Consider the following 26,967-nt stretch of genomic DNA (forward strand, 5'->3'; position numbering starts at 1 on the left):
GTGATCTGGGGGAAAGGGTGCCGCAGGGCCTCGCGGCTAAGGACGACGCCATCAGAGTGGTCGGCAAGCTGCAGGCGCTTCGGGTCACGCAGCCGCTCACGATTGCCGCACCTGCCCGGCCGTTCAGGCTTGGCCTTCCTACGAGACGTGCCCGGAGTGTTTTGCCCGGCACGCACTGAAACTCACGGCCGCCAAGCACAACTCACGCATATCCCCGTCGTGAGAGACGCGCGTGGAGCAGCAACATATGTGTTGCGGGGCCCCTTTGTGGCGAAAAATGCAAAAGTAGCACAAGAGAGGAAGCTGCGGCCGCAACAAGGACGACTTCGTCTTTCGCTGCATGCTCACGCCCCAAGGAGAAAGGTTCCGCTATGCCCCGATGCTTCAACCTCCACGGGGAGTCGAGGCACTGCGCGCGAGCTAAGGATGCATGTATAGCTACGTGGGCAAACGGTGACATTCGACCCTGTTTATCATTTATGCGAGACGCAGGTATAGCGACTATGCGCAACAGGCGGGCTTCAGTTCACCCACCGGCGCACCCAGAGAGCATATATGAATTCTGTCGAAGTGGCACCCTGAAGTAGTTAGTAAACCGCTGCGTCTGTTGGCGTCGAAGAATTCAGAATTTGCGGCCTGCAATCCTCCTCTTTGCGCGCCATATCGTGCGTGCGAATCCTGAGCTGTTCGCTTACGCTTACCTTGCATTTTTGTGGCATGGCCTTTCTCCCTCGTTCCGGTGGCGTACCGCGAATCAAGGAACAACACCAATTATACATACCAGGTTTTTCGAAGAAAGCAGCCACTCATTTTTTTAATGGAATTTTTTTTTTTTTTTAGGTTAGACGAAGGCTTCTGCGGCACAGTTATATCAGTGTTGGCGGGCATCAGAAAACAAAGAGGGTCTAATGTTAACTAGTAAGATGGATGGTTAACTAATTTTAGATAATCAACTATTTCAGTTAGGTGTCTTGTTGCAATGTGAGATTTGGCCATTATTAATAACCATATTTGGAGCGAGGTAGCCAAAACTTGTTGAGCCGCAGCATTGAGGACCAACCGTGTTTTCGAAATTGTGAAACATTATACGCACACTTTCGAAAAGCTTGCGCTCTGAGCATTTCCCCCAGCCTAGCTGTCAATCAGTTGTGCATGTGCCACGTTCTGTCCCGCGTGGACAGGAGCAGACGGGCGCCGTAGCTCAGGGGGCACAGAGAAGGTGACAGGGCAGTTCATTGCGCCATTGATAGACAACGCTCCAAATTCCAAAAACTGGCCAGCTACAAATCCATAATTTCATCTGGCATTTAACTGAAGCCACGAGACAGTTAATTATCATAAATTAGTTAATCAGGTTGCTCGTTAACATTATTATCATGTTTTCTGATGTTAACCAACACTCGTAAAACAGCGCTGCACAAGACGTCTTCGTGCCTCAAAACGCATATGTAACAACAACAAAAAAAAAAATTAAATATATAAAGTGGCAACAGGCTTCCTTGAACACTTGACTGCTTATCAGTACTGTTTTTTTTTTTATCTATATTTCTTCCCTGACGCGCCAAATTTCAAGCACGAGACATCGCCTCATACTTAAATTGTATTCGTCCTCCTCGTGACGCTTCGCAAACCGTCAATCCTTGCGGGCTGTCGCCGATGATCGAAAGCGCGGCGACAGCGTGCTAAGGAGGAACCTCGGGAGTTGCGCGCGTCGGCTCAATCGTACTTCCCTCACGCTCTTCCAGGCGTATCAGTTTGTTTCGTTCCGTCGGCTTGTCATTTTCTTCGCCGATATTTCCTCTCTTTTCTCCTAAGCTTTGTCTCCGCATCCGTTTCTTGTTCTTCGCAAGCATCCGACGCGCTTGGTTTGCAACCGACACTGCGCTTGCCTCATCTGTCTGCTTCGATTGCGGAACAAAGCCGCAAGCAGCATTTTGCTCGAGAGAGAGGTTCGAGCTCAGCAAGCGCCAGCGAACTGCAGCAACAGGGAGCGGGAACAACTTTGCGAACACGGAGAACTCCGTCGAAAGCTACGCCCCGGCTCGTCGAGAACGCGAACATTAATTAATATACTGCGGCCATTTAGCTCTAAACTTGACGAAATAAGTATCCTATATTGAAAGCTTGCGTAAAATTAAATCGCATTGCTTTTAGAAGCCTCCATGATGTATAGGTCCGACACCGAGACAGCAGTTATCACAAGAAGGGCAGCAAAACACCACCATTATCGTGCTCTATGTGGGGGCTTATTTGCGAATTTCACACTGAAGCCGCCAAACTTCGATGGCGTGACGAGTTAGTAGGAAGGATCGGCGCTCTGGGACAACGTTTGCTGCACCACCTGAGTAGTTTGTCAGCACACACGGACGTCGCTGTCATAGTTTTACTGCAAAGTATATATTGCTACGTAAACGATCACATGCTAACGAGATAGAACAGCCGCTCATTGAGCGTTTTCCTGGTGATAGCAATAGGCAGAAAACGTTGGTATATAAAATTTCCACGCTACAGTGGGACGCTTTAAGGGCAACTTCAGCGAAGCACTTATGACGTTTACTCAGTCTCGATGTCTACAAAGATTATTTGCCTGGCCTGGAAGGGCCTATATAAAGGGAGATACTGATTTTTAACAAGAAAAATAGATCGCTGATCACACATCTTAAGTCTGCTCTTGGTGCTTTTTTTTTTTTTTTATTTCTTTTCACATTGACTGCCTCATGCATACGCCATCGCTGTCACCATCCATATGTCCTTGCTCTGACTGAACGTATGAATTCGCTGATACCTCATACTGCTTACGTGTGCGAATGCCTAATAATGAGGCCAAGTTTCATTGAAGTTTCGCAAGGTGAGCCGTGTGCGCAATTTGTTGCACAGGAACACCAACACACGTTCGGAATAGCACTCTCGCTGCGGCCTCTCATTAAGTGTCGTTGCCGTGGCCTATCTAAGAACGTTGCCAACGTTCTTCTGGTGGCTCTGCTCGGACTCAAGAATCCAAATCCGTCAGATGACGTCACTAAGCGCGCGCCGCTTACTCGCCTGTCCACCTCACCTGTGCGCCTAGTCGATGCTGTGACGTCACCCTAGGGAGCCTAGGCGGCGTGACATGTGGGCTCCCTGGGCACTATATGCACGCATTTGCCATCGCGCGCATCTTTCTTTTTCTTTTCACAATCTCGGCCTGAACAACGCCAACGGTCGCCAATGAAACTTCATTTAATGGCGCTGGTTTTCCTGAGAAGATAGTGATTGGGCGAGTAACAAAGGGCATGTACACTAACGAGACTCCGCAAGGGGAGCCGGAAAATGGGAGTCATTAACGCTCTCTCCCCATATCCTTACAGGGTGGAGCTAAAAAGCATTTCAAATTTTTTATTTTTATCTATCAATGTCCATCCTCTGAATTTCCAGCCGTGTCCTTCACTGGAGGACAGTCCCACCAGCTGAAAGTTAAGCCTCTTGATACTACCAGTGCGCCGCATCCTGAATCAACCAACATGCTTAACTTTCAAGCCTTGTTTCATGCTACGTGTTTAGAACGGGTTACCGTGCAAATTGAAGTTGCGTTCTCTTTCTCAGCACAGCGGTACTTGTAAGCGGCGAAACGCAATGTGCAGAACATTTGTGACTGACAGACTGACTGACAATGACGCGCCCATTGGTATCAAGAGGAGACGCGCAACACGCCACCCTCCACCGGCAAAGAAAAAAACTGCACCTAAACACACAGACAAGGCGCATCGCGCCTACATCCTCGCTTTCTGTATCTCATTTCACGACTCCGTGCCTCACGCGCGCACCGACTGGCTCTGCAAATGCAGGCGGGCCATTGCCGAGCGAAGGGCGCCGCTCATCCTCAGGTGCCACGTCGTATGTCAGCCGACATCCGCCGCCGCCACTAGTTTGAGGCACGGCGTCTTTGTTTTGCCCAGGCGTGATGGACGGACCGTTGTGTACGTTGGGATCACTTGCCAGCGCCTTGCATCCTCCAGCGGCGTCGCTTTCTCCCGTCGCCTGCAATGCTCGAGCAGCCGACGCCCGAGCTAGTCAGCCAGCCGCCGACACGTGACGAGTTCGAACTTCACCCGTGTTCTCACGAGCGCAATAAAAAGAAGAAGAAGAAGAAAAAAAAAAGAACAACGAAAAACAAGAATAAGTAAAAGTAACATCTGCCGCAACGAGCTAAACGATTTTTTGGGTCAAAAGATGTCGAAGACGATATGTGGAACCAATGCTCACTAAAGAAGGCTTTTCAACTCATGCTCAGGGTACATTTAGTCGCTATCCTCAGCAGCCTGGTAAAAAAAAAAAAGGAAAAACAAAACATTGCAGGACGAAAACTTCTTTCACTGACTTCCAAAAATTTCGGTGGGCACCTAAGACCATTGCTGCGAAAGTGCCGTGAAGGCGAAATCAGCAATGTTGCATTGCCAGTTTTGTTTTCTTTCTGTTTATTTGTTTCGTTTAATTACTGTCCTAATTTCAGTTTATTTTTAATTTTCCGCGGGTTTTTATTTCTTGCCATTTATTTTTTTATGCCTTGAATTCTGTCGCGAGGCTGGCCAAACCATACAAGCGTTTACTGCACATGTCCCGACCAATTGCACTTCCGGCTCTTCATTTCCGCCAGGACACGTACAGCTGAAACCGAGTTTGCGGATTAACTCGCGAAGCCGCTTCTCCGTTTCCCCACTCAGTCATTTAAAGATTTTACCTTTCGACAGCTCGCTGGGCTGTGGTTGTATTTAATTTCAGGATTTCATCCTTTCAGCCTAAAGTTTAGCATCGAAAAGTGAGTAATTATATTCCCCATTAGCACAAGCGCGGGCGGCTGCGTCCATGGCACTAAAATCGCGAGCATGCCTGCAGCAAGTGGTTGTTGGAAGGTGAAATATCGAATGTAGGTACTGTACAAGCTGGCAGGAGCGACAGCCCCGCTTTTACTATATATAGGCCGTACACACGTGTCCCCTAGTCGTTACATTGCTTTGACATTCTCACTTTCGCAGGCAGTCTCAAGTGTATTTACCCAATTTCATTTTCTCTTAAGGAAGATTGCACACAGATATTTCCCATTCTTGTCTGTTCAGCGTCTACAATAACAATTACAAAGTAGCACTACGGGGTTGTCAGAAATCACACCGGACCCACACTCACGGAAGCAACACATTTATAGAACGTTCCACAGTTTAGCTCTCTCGAAGTCTGAGTCGCTTTGGGACGTTAAATCCTATAAACCAGACCATTCCACCTTTTGAAAGAAACCTCGCCTGCCTTCAAATACGTGTGTCCTTCATTGATATGGTATGGTTTCGTGGGGTTTAAGTCTCAATGCGACATCGGCTATGGAAGGTACGTGGTGGTGGTAGAAACTTTTCAATGCTCAAAAGAGAGTTTCGGAGTTTGGAGACCCCGCTACACGGACCGGGACACCGCATGACGAGGCCCTTTGTTGTGCCCGCTTTATTACAGCCCTATGGGCCTCTACTATGGAGTAGTTAAGGAGGGCAGTCTGCCATGCTACTCAGGCAGGGGTAGAGGAAAGGGAAGGTGGGGAATCTGAGCACACGTCCACACTATGTGGCAGATATCGCAGATCTCTCCACAGTGCGGGCAACGCCTATCGATGTTGGGATCAAAGTGTTTGAGTATGGCAGGGCAGAGAATAGTTCCTCTCTGCAGGCGCCGGCAGAGTCCGCTCCTCCGTCTTATTCAACCCCTTAGCAGGGACAGGGTAGAGGCGGTTGTTGTTGCAGTAATGGTTTAGGATTTTTTGGAACCGCAGCTACGATTGATCAGCATCCGAGCCAGGAGAGCTAGGATGAGGGGCCCGGTGTGAAAGTGCTCGAGTGGCCAAATCAGCAGCCTCATTGCCACGAAGGCCAAGCATCCACAATTGCTGATAACTTCGAGCACCTGCGGCTCTTTAACAGGCACTGACGTCGAACAGTACAGGGCGCGCGCATTGCGTTTTTTCTCCATCGAAAAACGGGCACCGCTACAGGGAGATCCTCTACCCTGATTCAAGGTCAGGCAGACGTGCGAAGGTCAAAGAGTTCTGCACTGTCTGCGAATAGGCATACGAAGTATTTCGAATGTTCGGAGTGGTTCGAGTCACGAGGCACACAAGCAGACAAGAATCACCGCAGACACGCAAGCCAATTTCTTTAGCGCCCCGTTCTTTTGGTGACAAAGGTCACATTTAGTGTCCCTCCCTCTCTGTAAACTACGGTCTTGTAATCCGGAGAAATAAAAACAAAAAAAAAACGGTGCCTACGTGCGTTCGTGTAACACACCACCGTACGGAAACACACACAGAGGATGACCAGTTGCCGGCGCAGTGGAAATACACCGCTCTCGTAAACACACGCACCCCTCGCTTTGTTTACGCGTCCGTGAACTGCATGCAGCCAGCGGTTTCCTTTCCTGCCGGGCCGATTCGGTTTCAAGACTGTCCGTTTCGTTGCTGACACAATGCTGACACACGCTTTCCAGAAGTCACATACGGCAGTCCGCGCCCCGTTCTCAAAATGCGTGCCACAGCGAGGGACAACGTGCAGGCCGCCGCAGCTAGAAGTTCAGGAAACACCGGCAAGCTGCCAAAAGACTCAGATTTCACCGCCGCTTACTGTGACCGCGCCCAGGAACTCGCACTGAGGCACCGCTGTGAACTGAAGCCGCTGTTACTCTATCTGTCACGTACTGATATGGGGCTTGGAAGACACAAAACTCAGCACATGCTCGGAATGTTCATCGCCGACTGTCGAAGCGCACGAAGGTCTACCTGCGGCAGTGCAGGTGCGTAGGGACAAGGGCATAAGTAGCCCATAGCCCTATACACCAAATTAGGTCGGACTCGAGTGGTCACAAAGGAGGGAGACCTTGACAGACCCGAAGCCTGCTGTGCCTATAGATTTCTGCATGAGAATAGCCCTCACGACAGGTAGTTCCAACTCAGTGTCAGCATGTGGCAAGACCCTTGAGTAAAAAAGAAAAAGAAAACATCTCCCAAGTACGCAAACGTATGCTGAGCCACTTTCGAATTATACGGTGCACTCATTGGCTGCTGAGGGCTTCTGAATTTTGTTTAAATCAGTGCAAAGAAGGTCTTAGAATTGTGCTTACAGATTAAGGAAACGCTATCGCCGTTAAATAAGTGAAGAAAAGTGATAAGATCAGACAAAAAGCCAATTTTAAAAACTAAGTTGTCATTATAATATCGGCCTGTTACGCTATCCTGGTCGAGAGGGTCAGGCATCACGTGCTCTCTGTAAAGCCCGCTCTCTGTGGTGACGGCAATGATAAAAATGCCGCTGCGCCATAGCAACATCCTGAACACGACATCTCCCGTGATATATATGCATAGTTTCGCATACATACAGTGAAGAAACCTACTTAACCAAGCAATTAGTGAATAATGGCAGTGATTGAACAGACAATATTTTTCAAGTCCACTCTGCCGAAGGGTACAAAGTAGCTGAGCACTAAATACCTCCGAACTCCCGACTGCGCTGTTTAATCCAACGGCACCACTTTCTCACGACGCCCAAGACTCATTCTATTCGCTACTGTTCTCCGTTGAATATGAGTGCAAATCCTATTCAACAGCCTGCTACTTGTGGCGTGCTTTTTCAAGGTTGCCGACTTTGTCGGTTAACACCAACTGAAGATATATAAATGTATTCAGCGATTATTATTATTATTATTATTATTATTATTATTATTATTATTATTATTATTATTATTATTATCATTATTATTATTATTATTATTATTATTATTATTATTATTATTATTATTATTATTATTATTATTATTATTATTATTATTATTATTATTATTATCCATATCTTCACCGTACGAAGTCATACCATACGAAGAAATGCCACGCAAGAAGCAGTAGGGAAAGGGGACCTTTCACGTATATGTTTTATGTGCATGCCATTGCTCGCCGCTTCGGTGGCCCGACAACGGATGGCGTCCCAGTTGCTATGGCAACTAGGCGTGGGGGCATCACACAAGCAAGCTTTTGAAGAGGGGTGGCTGTGCTTTCGCACCCAGAAATCTCAGAAATCGCCCGTCATGCACGAGCTGAAGGGGGAGGGGGGTTAGTACTGTTCGCGTTGTAAACGTACCACGGCAGACGTGACAGACCGCAAGTTCACGTACGACATCAGCCACCCGCTAATATATATATATTTCAAAAACTTCGGACGCAAGTCCAAGGATCCGGGAATATATCTGGACTATAGTGCAAATATCTTTGCGGACTCTTCCGCAGAGATGTTCGTGGTCTGCTGCCAGCAGACGCTATCGTGAAGAAGGCAGATCCCACTGTGTACTTCACGCCGAGATTGTGCAGCAGATTAACAGGCGTTTACACAAGTTGTGTGCGATAAATGGAGAGGGCGCAAAAAGAAAATTGTTGCTTCGACACTGTGTCACTTCGTCTTTTACTGCAGAAGCAGCCATTCCATACAGTTAAGCGACTATAGCAAGTGTTTCAGGGAAACTCCATTTATATAAAGTTTAAAAATACGTGTTTTCAGCTATGAAGGCGCCTTCTGCGGCCCAGTCGTACCAAAGCTAGAGAACATCAGAAAAGACGTAAATAATGTTAACTAATTTCTAATATTTAAACTTCTAACTGCTACATTTTAAGCATCTGGTTGCGATCCAGACATCGCTAATTGCCATATTAGCTTTTAAAATTTCATAAACGCGACTACCTACGGCTCTGAGGCGCAACCAATTTTTTTCAATCTCATTTCAAAAGATGGAAGCTTCGTAAAAATCCGTGCTCCGAGCAACACTCCCGCCATCGTCACTGAACGGCGCAGATGTCACGTGACCTTATCTGTTCCGCCTGTGCTGCAGTGCTCGCCGCTGTTAGCTGCTCCAGCACATGCGGGAAAGGGAAGGTCACGTGAAAATGCGGCATGGAATGACAGAGGTTAGGGAGTGTAATCATATTTTCGAAATTAATGGGTGGCTACAAACTGTTAATTTCATCCATATGCTTAGCTAGAATGTTTACCAGACATCAGTTAACCAACTTGCTAGTGACAATATTAATCCCGTCTCTGCTGCAGGCCAACATATTTGTAGTATTGTGCCCCAAAAGCCTTTGTCACAACTTAAAAATCCTGCTTTAAAAAATTAGTGGTGGGCTTCCTCAAAAACACCTGGCATACATGCTATCAATTGCTTTCATATATGTCTTCCCTGTCTGTACCGCGTTACTGTGCTCTGGCTTGAAAAATCGCACTGGCCAGAAACACACCCGCTTCTCACGCTTTATTTACGCAGGAAACAAACATAAAAGTGACGGTCAAATGTCAATGTGCGACATTGTGCAATAGAAGCAATGCACTTCGAAGAATCTCGCTGTTACTCCGAAGCAGGCAACAAATGCAACTGCAAAAAGTACGTTGTGCGTGAGCAAGAAACAAAAAGGAACAAAACGAAACAGGAGTTGCTCGGACGGTGACGATGGGCACACTGTTAGCACATGCATGAGCGCAAGATAACCATGCGATGGATGAAACTATAGCCATTTCGTGCTTGTAGCTGCGTGCACTGCTGGAGATATGCAATACGGCTCGCAGTTTCTTTTTCTAATCTATGCAGGCGTCCACCTAACGCAGCGGTAACGATATTAGCTAATGATTATCCTATTAATTAAAGCGCATCAGATAGCTGGCGCTAGTATCTTGAATTTTTTTATTTTGTTCGCTTCATTGTGCCGGACAAACAAGGGGCTTCATGCAGATGACCCCATAGTGGTACGGCAATTAGCAAATTATAAGGCGTTCAAGGATTGCTCGAGGCAAAACGTTCGAAGCAGCGCAGGTCGCTCGCTCGAGCTCTTCGTGGCTCATCAGAGCCGAGGTACAGTGCCTAGAATATACTAGGCACTATAGCCGAGGCGGACGACAGTAGCCAGTGATGCCAGACACTTGCGAAAGCTCTCAAAATCCTGGCGCCGGAGAGAGCTGCACATTGGCTGCGTACAGGTGAAACCATGGTTTAACGAACTCGACTGGTGGTGCAAAAATTACGACAGCCATAACCGTGTGACGGAGCTTTTCTCACCGTTGACTGCATCGGTGTAGAGTGCACAGCTGAAGACAGTGTCACTCAAGTGGGCTGCCGAGATAATGGGCTTTAAAGATAGACTGCAAAAACATTCGTGATATTAAGGGTATACTTTTATGAGTTTATTACTTCCCCGATTCTGTAGTTTAGGTGGGGGCTAAGGTTGGCTGCTGTCCCTAACCTGATGGGTGTGATAGTTAGTACCCTTCTATACGTTTGCTTTTCAAAATTTTTGGTCGGGTTTCAATCATTTTATATCTTTCACGAGTACTGCCGTCATTTCCAAGCTATGGTCATTTATGTGTCGAGTGCAGTGTTACAGAAACTACTTTTCTTAATTCTTCGTTCCGTTTGTGTTTTTCAGTGCGCTTGTTTTCCCTTCCATGTGCACTAGAATTATGCTAACACCGGTTATGAATTTCATGCCGAGATATACCATACGTCTTCCGCCTGCCTGCGCAGGGGTGCAGTGGACTCACATTTCTAACTGCCGCATGGTTCACGAGGCATGTGCACTGGAATGAAATCTCCTTAGTGGAGCAAGCTATTTTTCTCGATAAGCCATAGCCTTGAAATACTCCTCCTCCACTACGGAGTTCCTCACTGTCGATGTCAGTTTAGGACGTTAAATCTCATAAGCCAAGCCAAACGGTTTTTCTATCAGTGGACACCCGATCCGCACCGTGAGGGTTGAGAGTGTAAGGTGTGCCGAAGTAATGTAGTCCGGATAAGCCAATTCCCTCTATTTCAATGACCATATCAGTCATCATCACCATAAACTTCGATCGCTTGAGGATCTTCAACGCGCATTGACATCGCACACCGCGCGGGCGCAGTTGCGAAGAAAAAAAGAAGAAGAAAAAAAAAAAAAAAGAAAGCATAATGCACGGGCCTCCCACGCTGCCTATGACTTAACCACTACCGTTGCCACATGAAGACAAGGGAGAGTTGAAATATATTTCAGGTGACATATTGAAAGAAAAGGCACACGTCGCAACAGCCGCATCCGCCGAATACAAGTGTCCCAGTGGTGAAGAGCCTGCGATAAAATTGGTGACAGGTCCTAGACCCCAGCCCCGAAAGGCCAGGAAGCGGCTTCCCTTTCTTCTTTCAACTGTTATCATGTGTTCCTTCAAGGTGCGGTTGAGGTGTCCGCTAAGAAGTGCTGTATCTATAGATACTACGCCCTTTATTTTTCCTCACAGCTAAAATAGGTGCATTCCCAACGTTGTTCCGCTCAGTGCCTTGTTTTTGTTTTTGTTTTCAAAAGGAAAAACGACCAAATTTAGCAGTGCACTCAGTCGAAAAAACTACAGAATCGAGTCAATTACATGATTATATATTCGGCAGTTCTATCTTAACGTCAGATTTTTCTGCAGTTCTGTAGTGCTTTTTTTTTTATCGTTTTGTGTTTCTTTAGCACTTTTCTCTTGCAGCTACACAAAATTATAATGTTACAAGAGAAATTTCTGTTGTCACAACAGGTTCACTATCGAAAACCGCACAAAAATTCTGTTGTGAGTTTGTGACAACAGAAAATTTTCTGTAATCTTTTCTTGACTGAGTATGGAAAGGGCGAATTGAGTAGCGTCATACTTTGTTGCTGTTTTTTTTTTTTTTATTTTATTTTAGGTTGTGCTATTTTTCGTTCATTTTTTTTCTCAAGAGAAAGATAGGAACGCCCAACGACAGTTTTCTTTCTTATTATTCGTTCAAACTGGGAAGCAGGTTGAACGTGACGTGGTGCGAATCCCAGTATCAATACCTTGCGCTTTTTCCAATAATATTCTTAGAATCGAAATTGAGCCGCGAATTTTCTTGGCTGCGGGGCCTGCAACTGCGGGTCGCGTTTCACAGTTTGTGCGAACGTCGCCGCGCGCATTTTCCCGGCTACATCGCGCAGGCAGAGAAGATCGAGCGACGGGTTACTGAAACTCGATAGTGGAGAATTTACGAGTAGCGTGCTTCAGCAGAACGTTGAAGAAGCCGGTGCTAACACGCCCTCTCGCACGCGCACAAAACAACTCGTGTGGCACTTGCAGCGTTGTGCGAAGAAAGTCGTGCGACGAAAGTCGCCGAAGCAGACTGGAAACCTCTGATAAAGCGACCAACTATACACGTATGTGCCTTTGTCTTTCAGCATTTAAAAGTAGGTGACAGACAACACGAAAACTGTAAACACTGCGGGCAGAGAGGTACACTAGATCACATAATCTGGCAATGCCCCTTTTCGCCTGGGACAGTGGCCAACATTCATGACACGAAAGCGTAGGAATGCCTTCTCCAAGCGAAACCCTTGAGATCCAAAAAGAAGTCGTCCGCCTGGCGGCTGAGGCCGCGAAGAATCAATGTATCCTTGCGCGCTTCTAGTCGCGGAGTCCCAGCCCCCTATTCGGGTCTGCGTACCTGGGTGGGGGAGTAGGGGAACCTCCTGTATCGGCGGCAATAAAGTTTCAAATAATAATAATAATAATAATAATAATAATAATAATAATAATAATAATAATAATAATAATAATAATAATAATAATAATAATAATAATAATAATAATAATAATAATAATAATAATAATAATTGTCTAACGACGACAAGAATGATTATTCGAAAAAGGGGAACCTTATAAGACAGAGCGCCACTTCACAGCAGTGCAGCGATGAGACGGGAAACAAAATTAGGTCTCTTAGGTGTCTCTTAAGAGGAGAACGGCGAAAACCTAATCATCGAAAGCCTAGTTTCGTAGTCATGATGTGTCATGCCTAGTCATTGTAGTCATTACCACCTATAGCTAAGCATTTTGCTTCTTTTCCCATCAGTTGCGGTCATTACAAGTCGTCGTTTGACATACCGGTCATTTCTTAGTCGTTAGCAGTCAGGATGAGTCATGACTAGTCATTGTAGTCATTAAAAAATAAATCGCTAAGCAGTTTTACTCATTTCCAATCAGTCGCGTTCATTACAAGTTCTAGTTTGAAATATTGCTCATTACAAGTCATTTTAAGTATTATTGATCATCATTATTTGTCATTAGCATTAGTCATTAACTCTATCGATGTCTATTTATAACTTTTATTCATAACCTATCACCATCAATCGTTTTCATTCTTAATCTTCTCACACGTCCGCTATCTGCGAGTGACGCATCAGCGCACAGATGCGACGCACAGATCACGAGCGCAGATTCTCGCTCCATGAGCCTATAGAAAGGATTTCGCCTTGAAAAAGTGAAGCACGATCACGAAGTGTAGATCCTTATTCCGAGTTTCCGACCTGACCTCGAGTCTTCTGATTGGTGGAAACGGTTGCACCAGGTGTCAGTCCAGTTGTCACCACTTCCGGTTCCGGGGTTTTCACAAATCAGACAAGGGCGAAAACAGTGAGAACGACACTTTTGAAAACGATGCAAACTCGGGACACGTACGGGCCCTTATGCGCGAAAGCTGCGTAGTTTAGTTCACCCCGGATGATTAATTTGTCGATCTAAATAACATTTTTACTTTAAGCCGAGGCTTCGCGCACCATTGGACCTTTCTGAAGGGCGATGGTGGGTCGCATAATAATAATAATAATAATAATAATAATAATAATAATAATAATAATAATAATAATAATAATAATAATAATAATAATAATAATAATAATAATAATAATAATAATAATAATAATAATAATAATAATAATAATAATAATAACAATAATAATAATAATAATAATAATAATTGGTTCCCAGGAAGGGAAAGACGCAATACCTGTCACACTTGTTTCTGTGGTGAGTGATGCTTCTAAGGTAGTATAGAGGGTGGGATTAGACTAACGGACAGCAGTTCCGCTAGGAATTTTCAACTGCTCCTCTGAATTCGACTTTCACGCCGCTTTTTCGTTACACTGCTGTGCGGTTTTCCACTATTTGCATGATTTTTGCAGAGTGGAGGAAGGTGGGGTGGTCGAGACTCTTTTTGAGGTTGAGGACGTGGGTGGCGCTGTTACAGGGTGGACTCCTCACACGCACAATGGCGGTATTAACGCGACAGCGTTCATTCCGCCATTTTCGGAAAAAAAATCCTGACTGGTCGAAAACGTTTCAGTGACATATGTGGGGCGGTGTAATCGAAAAGTGACAACATAGCATAACCAGTGATTACAGGGTCGCATCATAACTCAAACGTCATTAGAACAACATACAGTATGTGGTGAGGCTGCCCAAAGATAATAAAAATAATGTACTTCTGCCCGTGCCACTAAGTATAACAGGCTTATCATTAGAACAACCCGGGTACTTCAAGTAATTCAACTGAAATCGTGTAATATATTTCTGTTTTGTCCGCGGTGCGAGTTGATTGTATGGAAAGTCATACAATATTTAAGTGATCAAGTACAAGAGAAAGATGAATAATCAGCCAAAATTATCTAAATATTTTTTTTTTATTATTTACTTTACACATGACTAAATGCGCTGTTGAGGGCGCACACAATTAAAAGCGATGCCAGGCTTTGAAATGTCAGAATTGACATCGTGTTTGGCGGCATTTAACGTTAAAAGAAGCTGTCTTGGAAACTCTTCAAGTTCTCTTTCCCACGTTACACATCGATAAAATGGCGTCGCTTAAATGAAACACGCACACAGTTTAAGTCATTTACGACGTATAAGGCGTTTAACTGGCACCTCCAGCAGTAGTAACAGCTGATGAAACTTCCAAACAGAGACGAAAAAGAAAGAAAGGCTAAGCTCAAACAAAGACCCGGACAGATTTCAACAAACTTGGCTCACGAGTGATACAACGTACTTCCTGGCAAACCAGTGCCGGTTGTACTTTCCCTCTTTCGAACACGTCCTTGTTGGGAACGCCTCGTGCGCGTGCAATGCACTTGGTGCACTTTCGGGACCACACTTCAGAGCTCATGGTTGGTGCACTAGAACGGACGAGGTTCAAGTTAATCTAGAAACAGTGCTTCAATGATATAGGGCTATAGAGCTGCAAACCGACGAAGGTTTAAACTGCAATGGTTTGAACCGTTTGAACCTCGCTGAAACTCGCTTCATATTCTTCAAGGTGATTTCAGATCTCATGATCGCTTGCTGGAAAATTTATGCTCACTTGTTGATGGCGCTTGCTTGCTTCCCATCCGCTTAAATCACGCGGCTACTCAACCGCCGGATTCTCCATTCAGTCCATATAACCTCCTTCAGCATGCCTTTTATAAGGGCTCGGTCCCGAAAACAGGAGGACAAGTTGTAACGTTGTGACGCTTGCGCTTCATTGGAAAACCGGCTTAGGGGAAAGTAGGTTAATATTCAGTTCAAATGCGACAAGCTCAGGCGACTTCAAACTGTCAAAGCGAGCTGACGTGCTTGTTTTGCGTGTCCCTGTTTCATCACTACGTTAAGGAAACAATACAGCCTATGTTGGAATAACACTAAGCGGTGAAGCTCTGCGTTAAAATGTTTTTTAGAGCGTTGGCTCTACTGCGTTCACTTGCGAGTTATACTTTATTCCTGGATCGACCATTGATCTTGAATATAACGAATAAATGATCTCTGTTATAGCTAAGATGGACGCATAACACGTGAACTCGGATATAACGAACATGTTTTTGTAAAGAAAACTGGAAATAAACTGATTGATTGATTGATTGATTGATTGATTGATTGATTGATTGATTGATTGATTGGTGCGACATAGGTTTTGACGAATATGCGTGAATACCACGTGACTTCGGATATACCGAACATGTAGCCTCAGTTATAACGAAGATGCATGTATTCCACGTAGTCTCGGATATAACGAACACGTCCTCTCGGTTATAACGAAGATGCATTCATACCACGTGACTCCGGATATAACGAGCATGTGACCTCGGTTATGATGATGCGTGCACCTTAGTTATTCTCGTTATTCCATCTTCGTTCAATTAATTCTCGATATTCATGTTCGACAGCGTCGAACTGCAGAATTGTTTAGCAAGACGTTAGACATGGTTAACACAGCATACGTACCGCACCGTTACAATGAGCAAATCACCAGTCTTCAAAAGGCAAAGCTTTTTTAGACGATTGAGAAGTCCACGCCGAGCAATAACCCGGGCGTCCGTCAACAATGCTTACGCGCTAATTGTGATTGCGCGCATACTTTAGCGAGCAGTGATTAGCGTTTACTGGGGAAGTTTTCGAGGGGCTGAGACAATGCGTCCTGCTCGTGCCTCAAGAGATCAAGAGCTTTGCTCCGCGACAGCGCTCTGACATATATGTTGCCCGCTTCCAGAGAGTTTTTTGACCGGTCAAGGCCACACATCCTCAGCCAACCTATGGTCCCTATCTCTATACCTATGAAACGCTCCAGCTTCTGAGTATGAGCTGCAGGCTCATTGAAGAGACACCGACAAGACACTGTGGAAGACGTCCAAGGGGTTGCAACCAAGGTACTTAACGAGATATTTAAAAAAAGGACTTCCAAAACGCCTACTCACAGTGGGAAACTCACAGGCTAGCTGCGTCCATGCACAAGGTTTGTTTTTTAAATAGTGTGTTATCAATGCTGTGTGTTATCGATAGGACAGACCCTGTATATAAGTCTAAAATAGCGAATAGAGCCTTTTCCTGCCACTCTCCTCATGTAGCTGCCCTGTTCACTATATATATATATATATATATATATATATATATACTTCTCCGCCTCTGTACCAGCTTAAGCTGATGACGTATGGACCTGCCAGACCGCGTCACGTGGCGTGTGGGAAACGCTGCACGATGCAGCTGCCCATGTGACGTAATACGGCAACTGAGCCGAAGCGCGCCACATCGTAGATAATCGGCGAATAATAATCTGTGGATAATCCGTGAAGCGCCCACTTGAAGGTGCATGAGACAGGCTCTAAGAATAAATAAGGCGCCGCTCAGTCAATCAGTTATCTACATTGCTCTCATTCATTCATTCATTCATTCATTCATTCATTCATTCATTCATTCATTCATTCATTCATTCGTTCGTTCGTTCGTTCGTCTGTAGGCGTGTCTTCTCTGTCTCGCCGTGGCACTGGCCCGCACGTCCATCACACTCGCTCCCTCATTAACTCGAACGTTCTGCAACGCAAAACTTTTGCTCTTGGCCTCCCTCGTCTCGGCCGCTAGTTGCATCCCTTGTACCATATCTACATCAGGGGAACGCCCAGCAATCATCGCGCTCGCTCAAATAAGCAATAGACGGTTCACGGACACGCAGTTCCTTCCGGCACAACCGCATCTCTCGGCGGAACGACGGGCGAAATGCAACAACGCCCATATGTGCACGCACGCTCAGCGAAAGCGGCGCGGCCACCACACGAGTTTATTGCCCGTTTCTACCCGCCGCCGCCTTCGCGAGCAGCTTCACCGCACAGCGCGTGCCGCTACATGGCGACAGCGCGTGCTGTTCGACAAGTGTGTAAATGATCCTAAAACATGCACGGCAGAGTTACAGAAACGCACACGCTTGTACACGTTGTTCTGACTGCCTCACGGAACCGCTTGGCGGCAGTGGCGATAGCTAGCGACGGCGCTGCGAGCGTTCCCCTACAATTTTGCTGCTTTTATTTCCTCACTTGTCTCGCGAAGCGGCGACGACGTAGGCGACGTCACTCAAGCGCGCGCCCCACGGACGCGCTGGGGAGAAAAAGTGAATAAAAAAATTATCAGAGAGGAAGGGACGTCGACTGCGACATATCAGATATATCACGTTTCCGGCCGCACTGTGTACAACTACGCCCGCGCAGCCACGACGACGGGGACGCGGACGCACACACAGCGCAGAGCGGAGCAACGCCACCGCGCGAGGGAGGACCCCTCACATCCGATTCCATTCAAAGCGCAGCGGTGGAAGTGGCGGCGGGAACCTGCTGTATGCGGCCGCCGTTGGCAATACGTCGGCAATTACCCCGGAACTCAATGGCTACGCCTAGCGGACGAGCTCGCGGCCTTGGGTGGGGGCAGCATTTTATGGCGATGTACCGCGAGCCAGAAAAAACGCGGCGGCCGTGATGCGATGCGCGCTGCCTCCTCGCTCTTACCCATTGTTACGACGGTATCGAGAGTCCTTTGTATGCAATAAGCGCCTGCCCGCGAACAACGGAATTTCTTGCTTAGCAGCCCAACGAAGGTCGCTTTATATCTTCCAAGATAAGCGCACTTGGATATAAATATGCTCCGACACAACGAGAGCCTTCAATCGTGGTTCCGCTGTGTCCGTTTAAAGGCATAAATTAAACGATGTCTTGCTCGGTTAGGAACGAGTCAGCAGATAGACATTGGCAGCTGCGAAAGAAGTTTATGACACCACTGAATGCTGTAAGAGCTGATTGTTCGGTCATATACGCATGCTACCATTTTCTTCAGTACTGCAGTTTAGAGACCGGTGACATTTTCCCCCATTAATCTTCGCCTCGGAGTATAAATCTCTCTCTTTAGAAACAACAACAACAACAAAAAAAAAGAACACACACTAGCGCAGATTTCCCTCCCTCCTCACCCCTCTCTCTCTCTCTCTGACGATGCAAACTGACCTAGCCCAAAGTAAGCGCAATTTTCCATCACTGATATCGCGAGATCATTTTGTTATCAGCATCGACATTGTCACCGATCCGTTGTCCCGTAGCACAGCTTCCGGGTAGCGTTGAAACATTAAGCCCGATTTAAAGCGTAAGCGGCAAACAATGCAAACAAAAATATGCAAGCAAAAAAACACGGACGGACACATCATTCATGCCTCGGCCAAACAGCACTGCCCTAGCATAACAAAATCATTTTCGATGAATACCGGGTATTATTCAGCGAATATTTTCAGAAATTCCTGAAAATAAAAAGTTAATAAACTAAGGAACTCTCAGCCTCAAAGAACCTTTAGTGCGAAACTCTCCTAATCATACAGCTCATTATATGAAAATCGTCAACTTTTTAACGCAGACCAGTTTTTGCGCTAGCGGAGAGTTTGAGTCCGCAAACAAGACGATGCCATGTCAATTTTTGAAACGATGAAAAACTTATTTTCTAAAGGCCTGAAACGCGAGGCATTTGGGCACTTTTTTTTTTTCGGCACGAAACCGAAACTAAGCGCATTAGACGCGTGTGAAACTCTGTGTAGATGCGGCGTCTGCCGATGACGCGTTGCTGTGACTGCGGCGCCCAGTTCGAACTGCAAGCGCTATTGTGTCACGTCATGCACAATATTTCATTTCGCAGACCTCTGCAAAGGAAAAGCACAGTCAGTGTCAACTGCGTAGTCGGCGACGAAAAAGTGGTAAGATTTTAACGTAGTTAAACCGAGTAGAACGTGCGAAAGCTTTTATGCATAAATGAAGTTCATGAAGACGGCGACATACAATGTACAGCGCGAGATTGTGCTGTATAGTTTAACACGCGGGGTGAACGGCTGTAGCGATAAGCTACAGCGTTACGTACTCGTGATCTCATGATAAATTTCTTGGTTCGAATCCGCTCTGCTCTGGCGGCTTTTTTTCGCCCAAGCTTGGAAGATGCAAGCCACAATATTCTTGGTTGTGCTTCACAGCGTGAAGTATAGTGCTCTCGCTCTAAAAGTGGTGAAGTAAGCGTTAAAGGTCAAGGTAGTTATGCTGCGTTGCTTGAACTGCTCGCACCATGAAGGACACGTAGACTGTGACGTCACGTTCTACCGGCCAATACAATTGCATTACTCGATTCAGGTATCCGCATGAGTCTTTTCGCAGTAAAATAAAGTGCGTGACACAGCAAAGTAAATGAAGAAGTTGGAAATTGGCGTCGTAGTCACTGTAGTATATGCTAGCAGCGCGGGTGCCCCGTCTGCACAGTGCTGCGCGCCAAAGCACTCAGTTCCGGTTTCCTGCGAAAAATACCGCCGAATTTCCTCGAGATGCGGAGCGTTTCAAAAAATGATATGGCGTCGTCTTGTTCGTGGCTTCGAATTCCACAGTAATTAGACAGTTAGCTAATTAATAAAGTTTTAACTAATTACTTCTGAAGTTAGAGAAGCTTTGCAGTAGATGGTGTCAGTCGAGCCTGAGAGTTTCCTGCAATATTTTTTTCTATTTCGAACTCCTCATATTTAGGATATTTTGAAAGTGTTTGTTAAAATATCCTGTCTATAAGTGAATCATTCAGATAAACGCGGCTAATATCGCATCCGCAGAATGTCTTTTCAGTGGTGTCTCATAATGTCTGTCGTGGTGCCATGGGAATGGTTATTTCACCTGACGAGCATCCCAGATTGTACTTCGAATCACTGAACTCGTGCTAAGTCGCTGGCATCGTAAACATGCACATGGTACAGTCGACTACAACTTAAGTCTGGAATGAAGTTCCACACCTCGCCTGTCATGAATACCGTACGCTGTTCCTGCGCAACACACAAGTCGTTCATTCATTGCTAACGCTTTTTTTGTTACCTCTACGAAAAGAGCAGAGGAAATAGATTGTCACTGATGGGGGCCATGTCTAAATGTGATGCAACCCTCCGAAGGAGGAAAGTTTGAACTTTCATCTGGTCATTTTGAACTTTTATCTGGAGTCCGTTATGGCGGCTCCAACGTGCGAATCTCCCCGACGGGTCTTTCAAGTTCGCCAGACAACAGAGAGAGTGATGGAGCCCATGACCAATTGAATCTCTCTCTCTCAGAGAGAGAGCGAAAGGATGAAGGACGTAAGAGGGAGGGAGACACTTCGCACACGATAGCGCCCACCCCCACGAAGCTATTTGACTGTACATCGAGCGTAAGAACATATACGATCACGAGCACACAAAACGAAAGAAAGAAAAAGAAAAGACAAACGGCGAATGCACCGCATTTCAACCACATGGGCTTGGTACACGCCCTTCGCGAGGCTCGCGCGTGGGCAACACACCACTCCCCGCTATCTGCGGCCGAGCAACTTATCGCTCGGGCGAGCCTACAGGACCGACTCGAAACCAGACAAGTCGACTCACAAAGGCATGCTCGGCGTGCCGTAGATTGGGAGAAGAGGCGGCCGCCCCGCAAAGCGGTGCATTGCACGGGCTCTGTGTCGGGCGCCTTTGTCGCAATTAGGGCAAGTCTATCTGTTAAGCGCAGCAGGAAGAGGAGGTCAACGAGTGCTTGTTTAACGAAATGAGGCTGACACGCGCGGTTAAAGTAAGAAGGGAAGTTAACGTAAGCATATTACTTCATTTTTTATTACTTCTACCGCAGCGCATATCTCGCTTGTAGCATTACATCTTGTTCTGCCGCGCGAATTCGCTATCAGGCTTTCCGCGAAGAATTGAAGCGAAGAGAGAGAGAAAGAGAGAGAGAGAGATCATTTGCTCGGTGCGGGGTATTTCGGTCCTCGGCGAGTGGGTCCTCCGTTGAGGGTACTAAAGTCTTTAGAGGGTACCAGTTGCCCGCGCCACCCTGCATTCCCGTTCGACCAACCGTCGCTGGTCTGCCCGGTACTCCCGGACAGCAACACAATAACAGTACAACGAACAACGGAGCAGTATGAAACTAGGCGACAAAAGGCGCAACAGCAAAACAACACAATCGAATACGCAGCATGCGGCTAAATAACTGATATATGGAAAGACGCCTATGTTTAAAGACACTTTCTTGATTTTGTTTTTGTTTTTTATGAAACGAGACACTTTCTTGATTTTGTTTTTGTTTTTTATGAAACGAGGCTTTTGCCTCGTTGCATAACAAAAAATGCAACGTAAAGATGGTGGGGGAAAGCGCACTATTAATAGAGTATGGTTGTACGTACACTACGTACACATATTTCCCTTTCATTCGAGATGACTGCCGCGTTTGTAATGTGTACTGCTTCTGAAGGAAAGCTGTGCATAAGAATTCCGCTTCGGAAGCAGTGCCTAACATTTCACCGTAGCTAACAGAGCGAATAATGTGGAGAAAAGCAAAGCAACACAGCTCACAAGCGTTCTTATTGTGGTCGAGCATCAATACGTGAGTCGTGATGTGCGAGCTGGGTGGAACAAAAGGTTGCACACTTCTCTGCCTGTATAAATTTTCCTGCACTGCACTGACCACCGCTCTTCATATATTTATACCGGCTGTCCGGAGGATTCAGCGGCTACGCAAATCATAAACCTTGTTGCAGGCCCTGTTTATCAAGAGGCTATAAGTACACAATGCGACTATTAACCTGAGGATAGATTATACGCGCCGCTGAATATTTACAAACACGTGTTATACCCTCTTCCTTTTTTCTAAAGGAAGGGCAATCAAAAACAAGCACTTGCTACACAGCCATGTAAAACAGTGTGGCCGAGCACTCGGTGACCCGAAGATACATCCAGAAGCAAGAAGTCCAAAAAAGAGAACACAGGTTCAGTGTTATCACTTTCGTTCGCACTCTTAATTGGGCAAAGACGGCTCTCAGAACGGCATCGTTGGCTCCCATTCAAACGCGTGAGGTGCAGTACGCCTTCGAAATACATCGCTTCTCATCAACTACGCGTATGTGCGTATCTCCACGCTCACGAAGTGCGTATTTCCACGCGCATGAAGACGCGGTTGGAATGTCAAGTTTTGGCGGAGATTCAGTGAAAGTGAAGGTTGTAAATCAATATCATTTATTGCTTGCACTTTGATTGGTATGACATACACAACGTTAGCTGTGCTTTAGGCAGCGAACACGGATCGCATTAAATTGTGCTCTCTCTTTCTCTCTCTTTATATATATATATAAGCAGATCAATTAAGGGGAAATGAGGGTGCTCGTTATTGGCTTCTTCCCTTCACATATATATATATATATATATACAAAAACTAGAAGAGTCTAATAGTTACGCTCAGTAGCGTCATTGTTACGGAATAATTTTCACCCCTTACTGGCTCTACGTGCACTTACATCACTATTACAATTTCTCAATTCTAAACCACCAACTAAAACTATGGCAAACAGTTATTTCGCACGTCTTAATCGGCTTAATTAAGCGGAGTTAAACTCCGGCTATATTTTCTTCCAAACTGATTTGAAAACGAATAGTGCAGTACCGCAGCCGCATTGAATAAAGCTTAAACAAATAGTGCTGCTATAAATCGACTCGAATGGGAATCGAACATTAGTGCCGTTGTTTACCTACGCGATCTAAACTAGTGTAGAACTCCAATGCAGCTCCAAGTGAGTTTTTCTACACTAGTGTAGGAAAAAAAAAAAAAAAAAAAAAAAAATGCTCTATCGACATAAACGGGTCGAATATGAATTGAACATCGTTACTAATGTACGCCATTTGTGCGAACATGGTTGTTGTTCTGACCCTGTTTCTGAAACTGTCGCCAAAAAAAAAAAAAAATATCAGCGGCGCGCCTTGTTCGAACTTCGTGCAAAATAATGAGAATATTTAAAAGCTTGAGACGACATTTTGCATTGAACAATTTCAACATGCGATACTCGATTCGTTCGAAAAATCGAGTAGAAGAATTCAGTTCACTTTTCTCAATTTTGAATATCATGCACACAAAAAGAATGCGCGCACTAAATACAACTCACACACATGCGAAACTATAGCACTTGGCTACATACAAAGGACCTACACACTGTCTACATTGTGACAGCATGTTCGCCCTTGTTGATCTCGCGCGACGCCGTTAAGAGTCGAATGACGACACTATAGCATTGCGTAAACAAGCTTTGCGAACGCGCGACATTGAAATGACACCCTGCAGCTTTGCGCGAACGGGCACGTTGATATTTGCAGAACAGTTTTCAAGGTTGCACTCCGCAAAGTTAAATGCTCTCATTGCAGGTATTTGAAGAGATGAAAAGTGTTCAGTCACTATCGTACAACGTTCACGGACATTTCTGCCAATAATGTTAGGACATTCTGCGTCACGCGAACCCCTGCCTCCGGCCACAAAGCAGAGTTTCGGTATCGATATAATTTTGTTGTTCCCTTGAAATTGTTTCATTACTTTCGAAAACAACACGTTGTAACGAAGAGCTAGGGGGACTCTGATGAATGCAATGCACTCATCAACTCAAAAAGCCGAAAAAAAGAAAAGCGTCAGTTGCTACACATTTTATTGTATATTGGCCTTTATCGAAATGCGGCCGTCATGGTCAGGGTCAAACAACAACTTCCTGGCGACTAGCAGTAATCATAACGTGCAATCGCCATTAATCAGCCATCGAGACGGTTGCCACTGCATGAATTATTGCGGTAAAATAATGGTCACGGACGCGTATCCAGTTGCCATGATACGTGTGAGCGCGATAGATCGCTTTAATGTATTGACCTGTCAAATTTGTCACTGCACAACGGGAAATCTCTTCCAGGTACCCAAAAAGCGGCGTGGCAGAATCCAGTGCAGATGATCTTTCGAGCAGAAAACTGGTTGACGTGCTCATGTAAGCGCTAGTGAGTCGAGTTAACGCACTTTGGGCAGAGTTGATTCGCTACACGTCCTCGTCAAACTGCAGAGCGGGCAGACCGTGGTAACGTACCGCGTCTAGCTTGATATCAAGTTATGCAACCACGCATTCCTCGAGCCTGGATGACAATGCTCAGCTCGACACCGACTCAACCCGTTCTGTCGCGTTGGCGTTTCCGAGGCAAAATAACACTTCTTGCACGATAGAGACTTGTAAGATCAAGGCAAAATGGGTGAAGTCTTGCTGGAGTTCATCTTTTCTGGAAACCAGGAAGCGAAACATGCCGCTACGGTGCCACTCGTTTCTGATTCCAGTATCGATAATTTTTTGCACTCTGGACCCTTTATTGGTCATAGGTGAATAAATCAATCTGGGATCACGTGCACATTCTTCGAAACCAAGCGGACTCGTGCTGCTGCTACGCGACCTCAGCAGTGCCGTCTCTGACTGCTCAGCAGTGCCGTCTCAGCAGTGCAGCAGAGACGGACTCTGTGAGTCCGAAGGACGACTTCCACAGCGCAGAGACAGAAAACAAAGGGCTGCAACCAGAGAAGGTATGTACAGAATCCTGCCGCAACCGCATACACCGCTTTCGCTCGTTATGGCGCGGCTGTCAAGCTTCGCGCGACGAACACATACTCTACCTGCGAAAAAGAAAAGAAAAAAAAAAAGGGGGGGGGGGGGGGGGGCTACAAGCATTCGGGAATGCAGATTACGTGGGCATCCCACTCGTCGGGAGGCGACCTCAAAAACTAACGAAACGACCTCGAAAACGCAAGTGCGTGGAATAAAGAAACAGGCGACAGCGAATTGGGCAACTTGCGCATAACGCGTGCGGTACTTGCCTGTTCAGAAGGGCATTCCGGCACTCAGCTCAACAGCAGCATGCAAAAAGGGTGCGAGGGCTTTTCCTTCTCTCCACCGACCTCGATGATGGTGATGACACCGCCGTGACGGTGAGACCATATGCTCACGTCAGACAGCGGACGTCCCGCTATGGGTGGCGGTGGCCGGGTGGTAGCGGTGAGGACAACCGATCCTTGTCGCGTCGACGAGTCGCACGTTTTCACACCGGTTTCGAGCGGCGGTCGCAGGCAATGCCGTCGTTGGTCACTTGTTGATGCTATGCCGCAGACGCACTGCAGTGTCACGAATCGCAGAGCAACACCACCAACGGTCGCCGCGACTACAAGTCGTATCGCCTAATTTCCCGGATAACTGACTGCTAGCTGCTGGCGCCCCGCTGCACTCACTACTGCCGGCAGGGAGAAGTTGGGAGGAAAGGGGCGGTGTGGACGGGGTGGGGGAAGGAAGAGCGCAGAGCGGAGTTGAGCGAACGCAAAAGCGCGCGCAACGCAGGAAGTTCGCCGTGCGCGCCTACTACATACAGGGAGAGGAGAAGGAAGAGAAGATATGGAGAAAGAGCTCGAACGGAGCGAAATAGTGACACGCGAAACAAACAACGAAGAAGGGCGAGAAATTAATTGACACTGGTCCCACGGAGGGAGGCGGCGGCTGCGGGCGCGGCTCAGAAAAAAGTGGCGTTGCCGAGTGTAGTGAGCGTAGTACGGCGCTTTGATGGGCGACGGCCGAGAGCTGAGAGAGAGATTCGCCGCCTTAGCTCCCGCCAGGAGTCGCGTGGGCGAGTCGCCCGCTGAGTGCGAGATAAGGAGAGAGTGGGAAAAGGCAAGCAGAGAGAAAACGCTCTTTGTCATACATTCGTTTTTCTTTCTTTCTCCACGTTGTTGCCCGCATCATATTCGCATGGCTGCTGCCCTCTGTCAGCGACAACTTACGTTAGGCTCCGCAGCGGGAGAGAAGCATGTATTCACTTTCTGGCGCAAAAGTTACTAGAGCGTAGCCAGCGGAAAACGAATGTCGAAAAAAATTTCGGTTTCTTAGCAACCACCTCATGCATCACTGTAACAACAGGATGCATGGAGCTTGCACCTCGCGCGTGCAAACCGCATTTCCGAGTTCCAGGCTATCAGAGCGCAATCCATTTTATCTTTTCTTATAAGAAGCAAAACATTCGAGATCTATTGACTACGACTCCAGACCTTTCGATCATGCTCCGAATTTTACCTTATCATTTAGGTTATCAGAGCGCGCTGTCAGAGAGAGGCCGTGGGCTGCTGGCATATAACTCGGGACCAGCATCAACGCCAAAGCTCTCTCGTGGGTAGAAGCTTTACCAAGCAAACGCAAAATCGCGATGCATTCGGGCGCACGGAGCACTCAGCCACCTGGTGTGTTTCTAAAATTTCGCGCTCTTTCACATTTGGAGAATTAAGAGGGCTACGTTAAGGCTACCTAGTCAGAAACACCTGGGTCAGACCATTCATATGGCGCTCTAGGCCGACAACTTTTCTTTTCTTCCATGAACATTTAAAAGCATATTTTAAACGTTAATTAATAATTGTAAACTAATGATTGAACTAATTAGAACGAATAGCAGCTCCTTCACATAACTGCGAACAACCTTCGCTTTTCGGTT

General features: G+C 46.4%; 1 protein-coding gene across 1 annotated transcript in view; it reads right to left on the reverse strand.

The window, feature by feature from the left end:
• The window catches only part of LOC146198612 (ras-related protein Rac1-like), a 39,662-nt gene extending 13,610 nt beyond the window's left edge, over nt 1-26,052 (reverse strand). Inside the window, exon 1 of the mRNA XM_084594114.1 lies at nt 25,316-26,052. The gene's annotated coding sequence lies outside the window, so the exon portion shown is untranslated. The remainder of the gene's footprint in view (nt 1-25,315) is intronic.
• Nucleotides 26,053-26,967: the final 915 nt, after the last annotated feature.

This window comes from Amblyomma maculatum, chromosome 2 (assembly GCF_055883805.1).
Source record: "Amblyomma maculatum isolate TAMU_Amacu chromosome 2, ASM5588380v1, whole genome shotgun sequence".
Classification (NCBI taxonomy): domain Eukaryota; kingdom Metazoa; phylum Arthropoda; class Arachnida; order Ixodida; family Ixodidae; genus Amblyomma; species Amblyomma maculatum.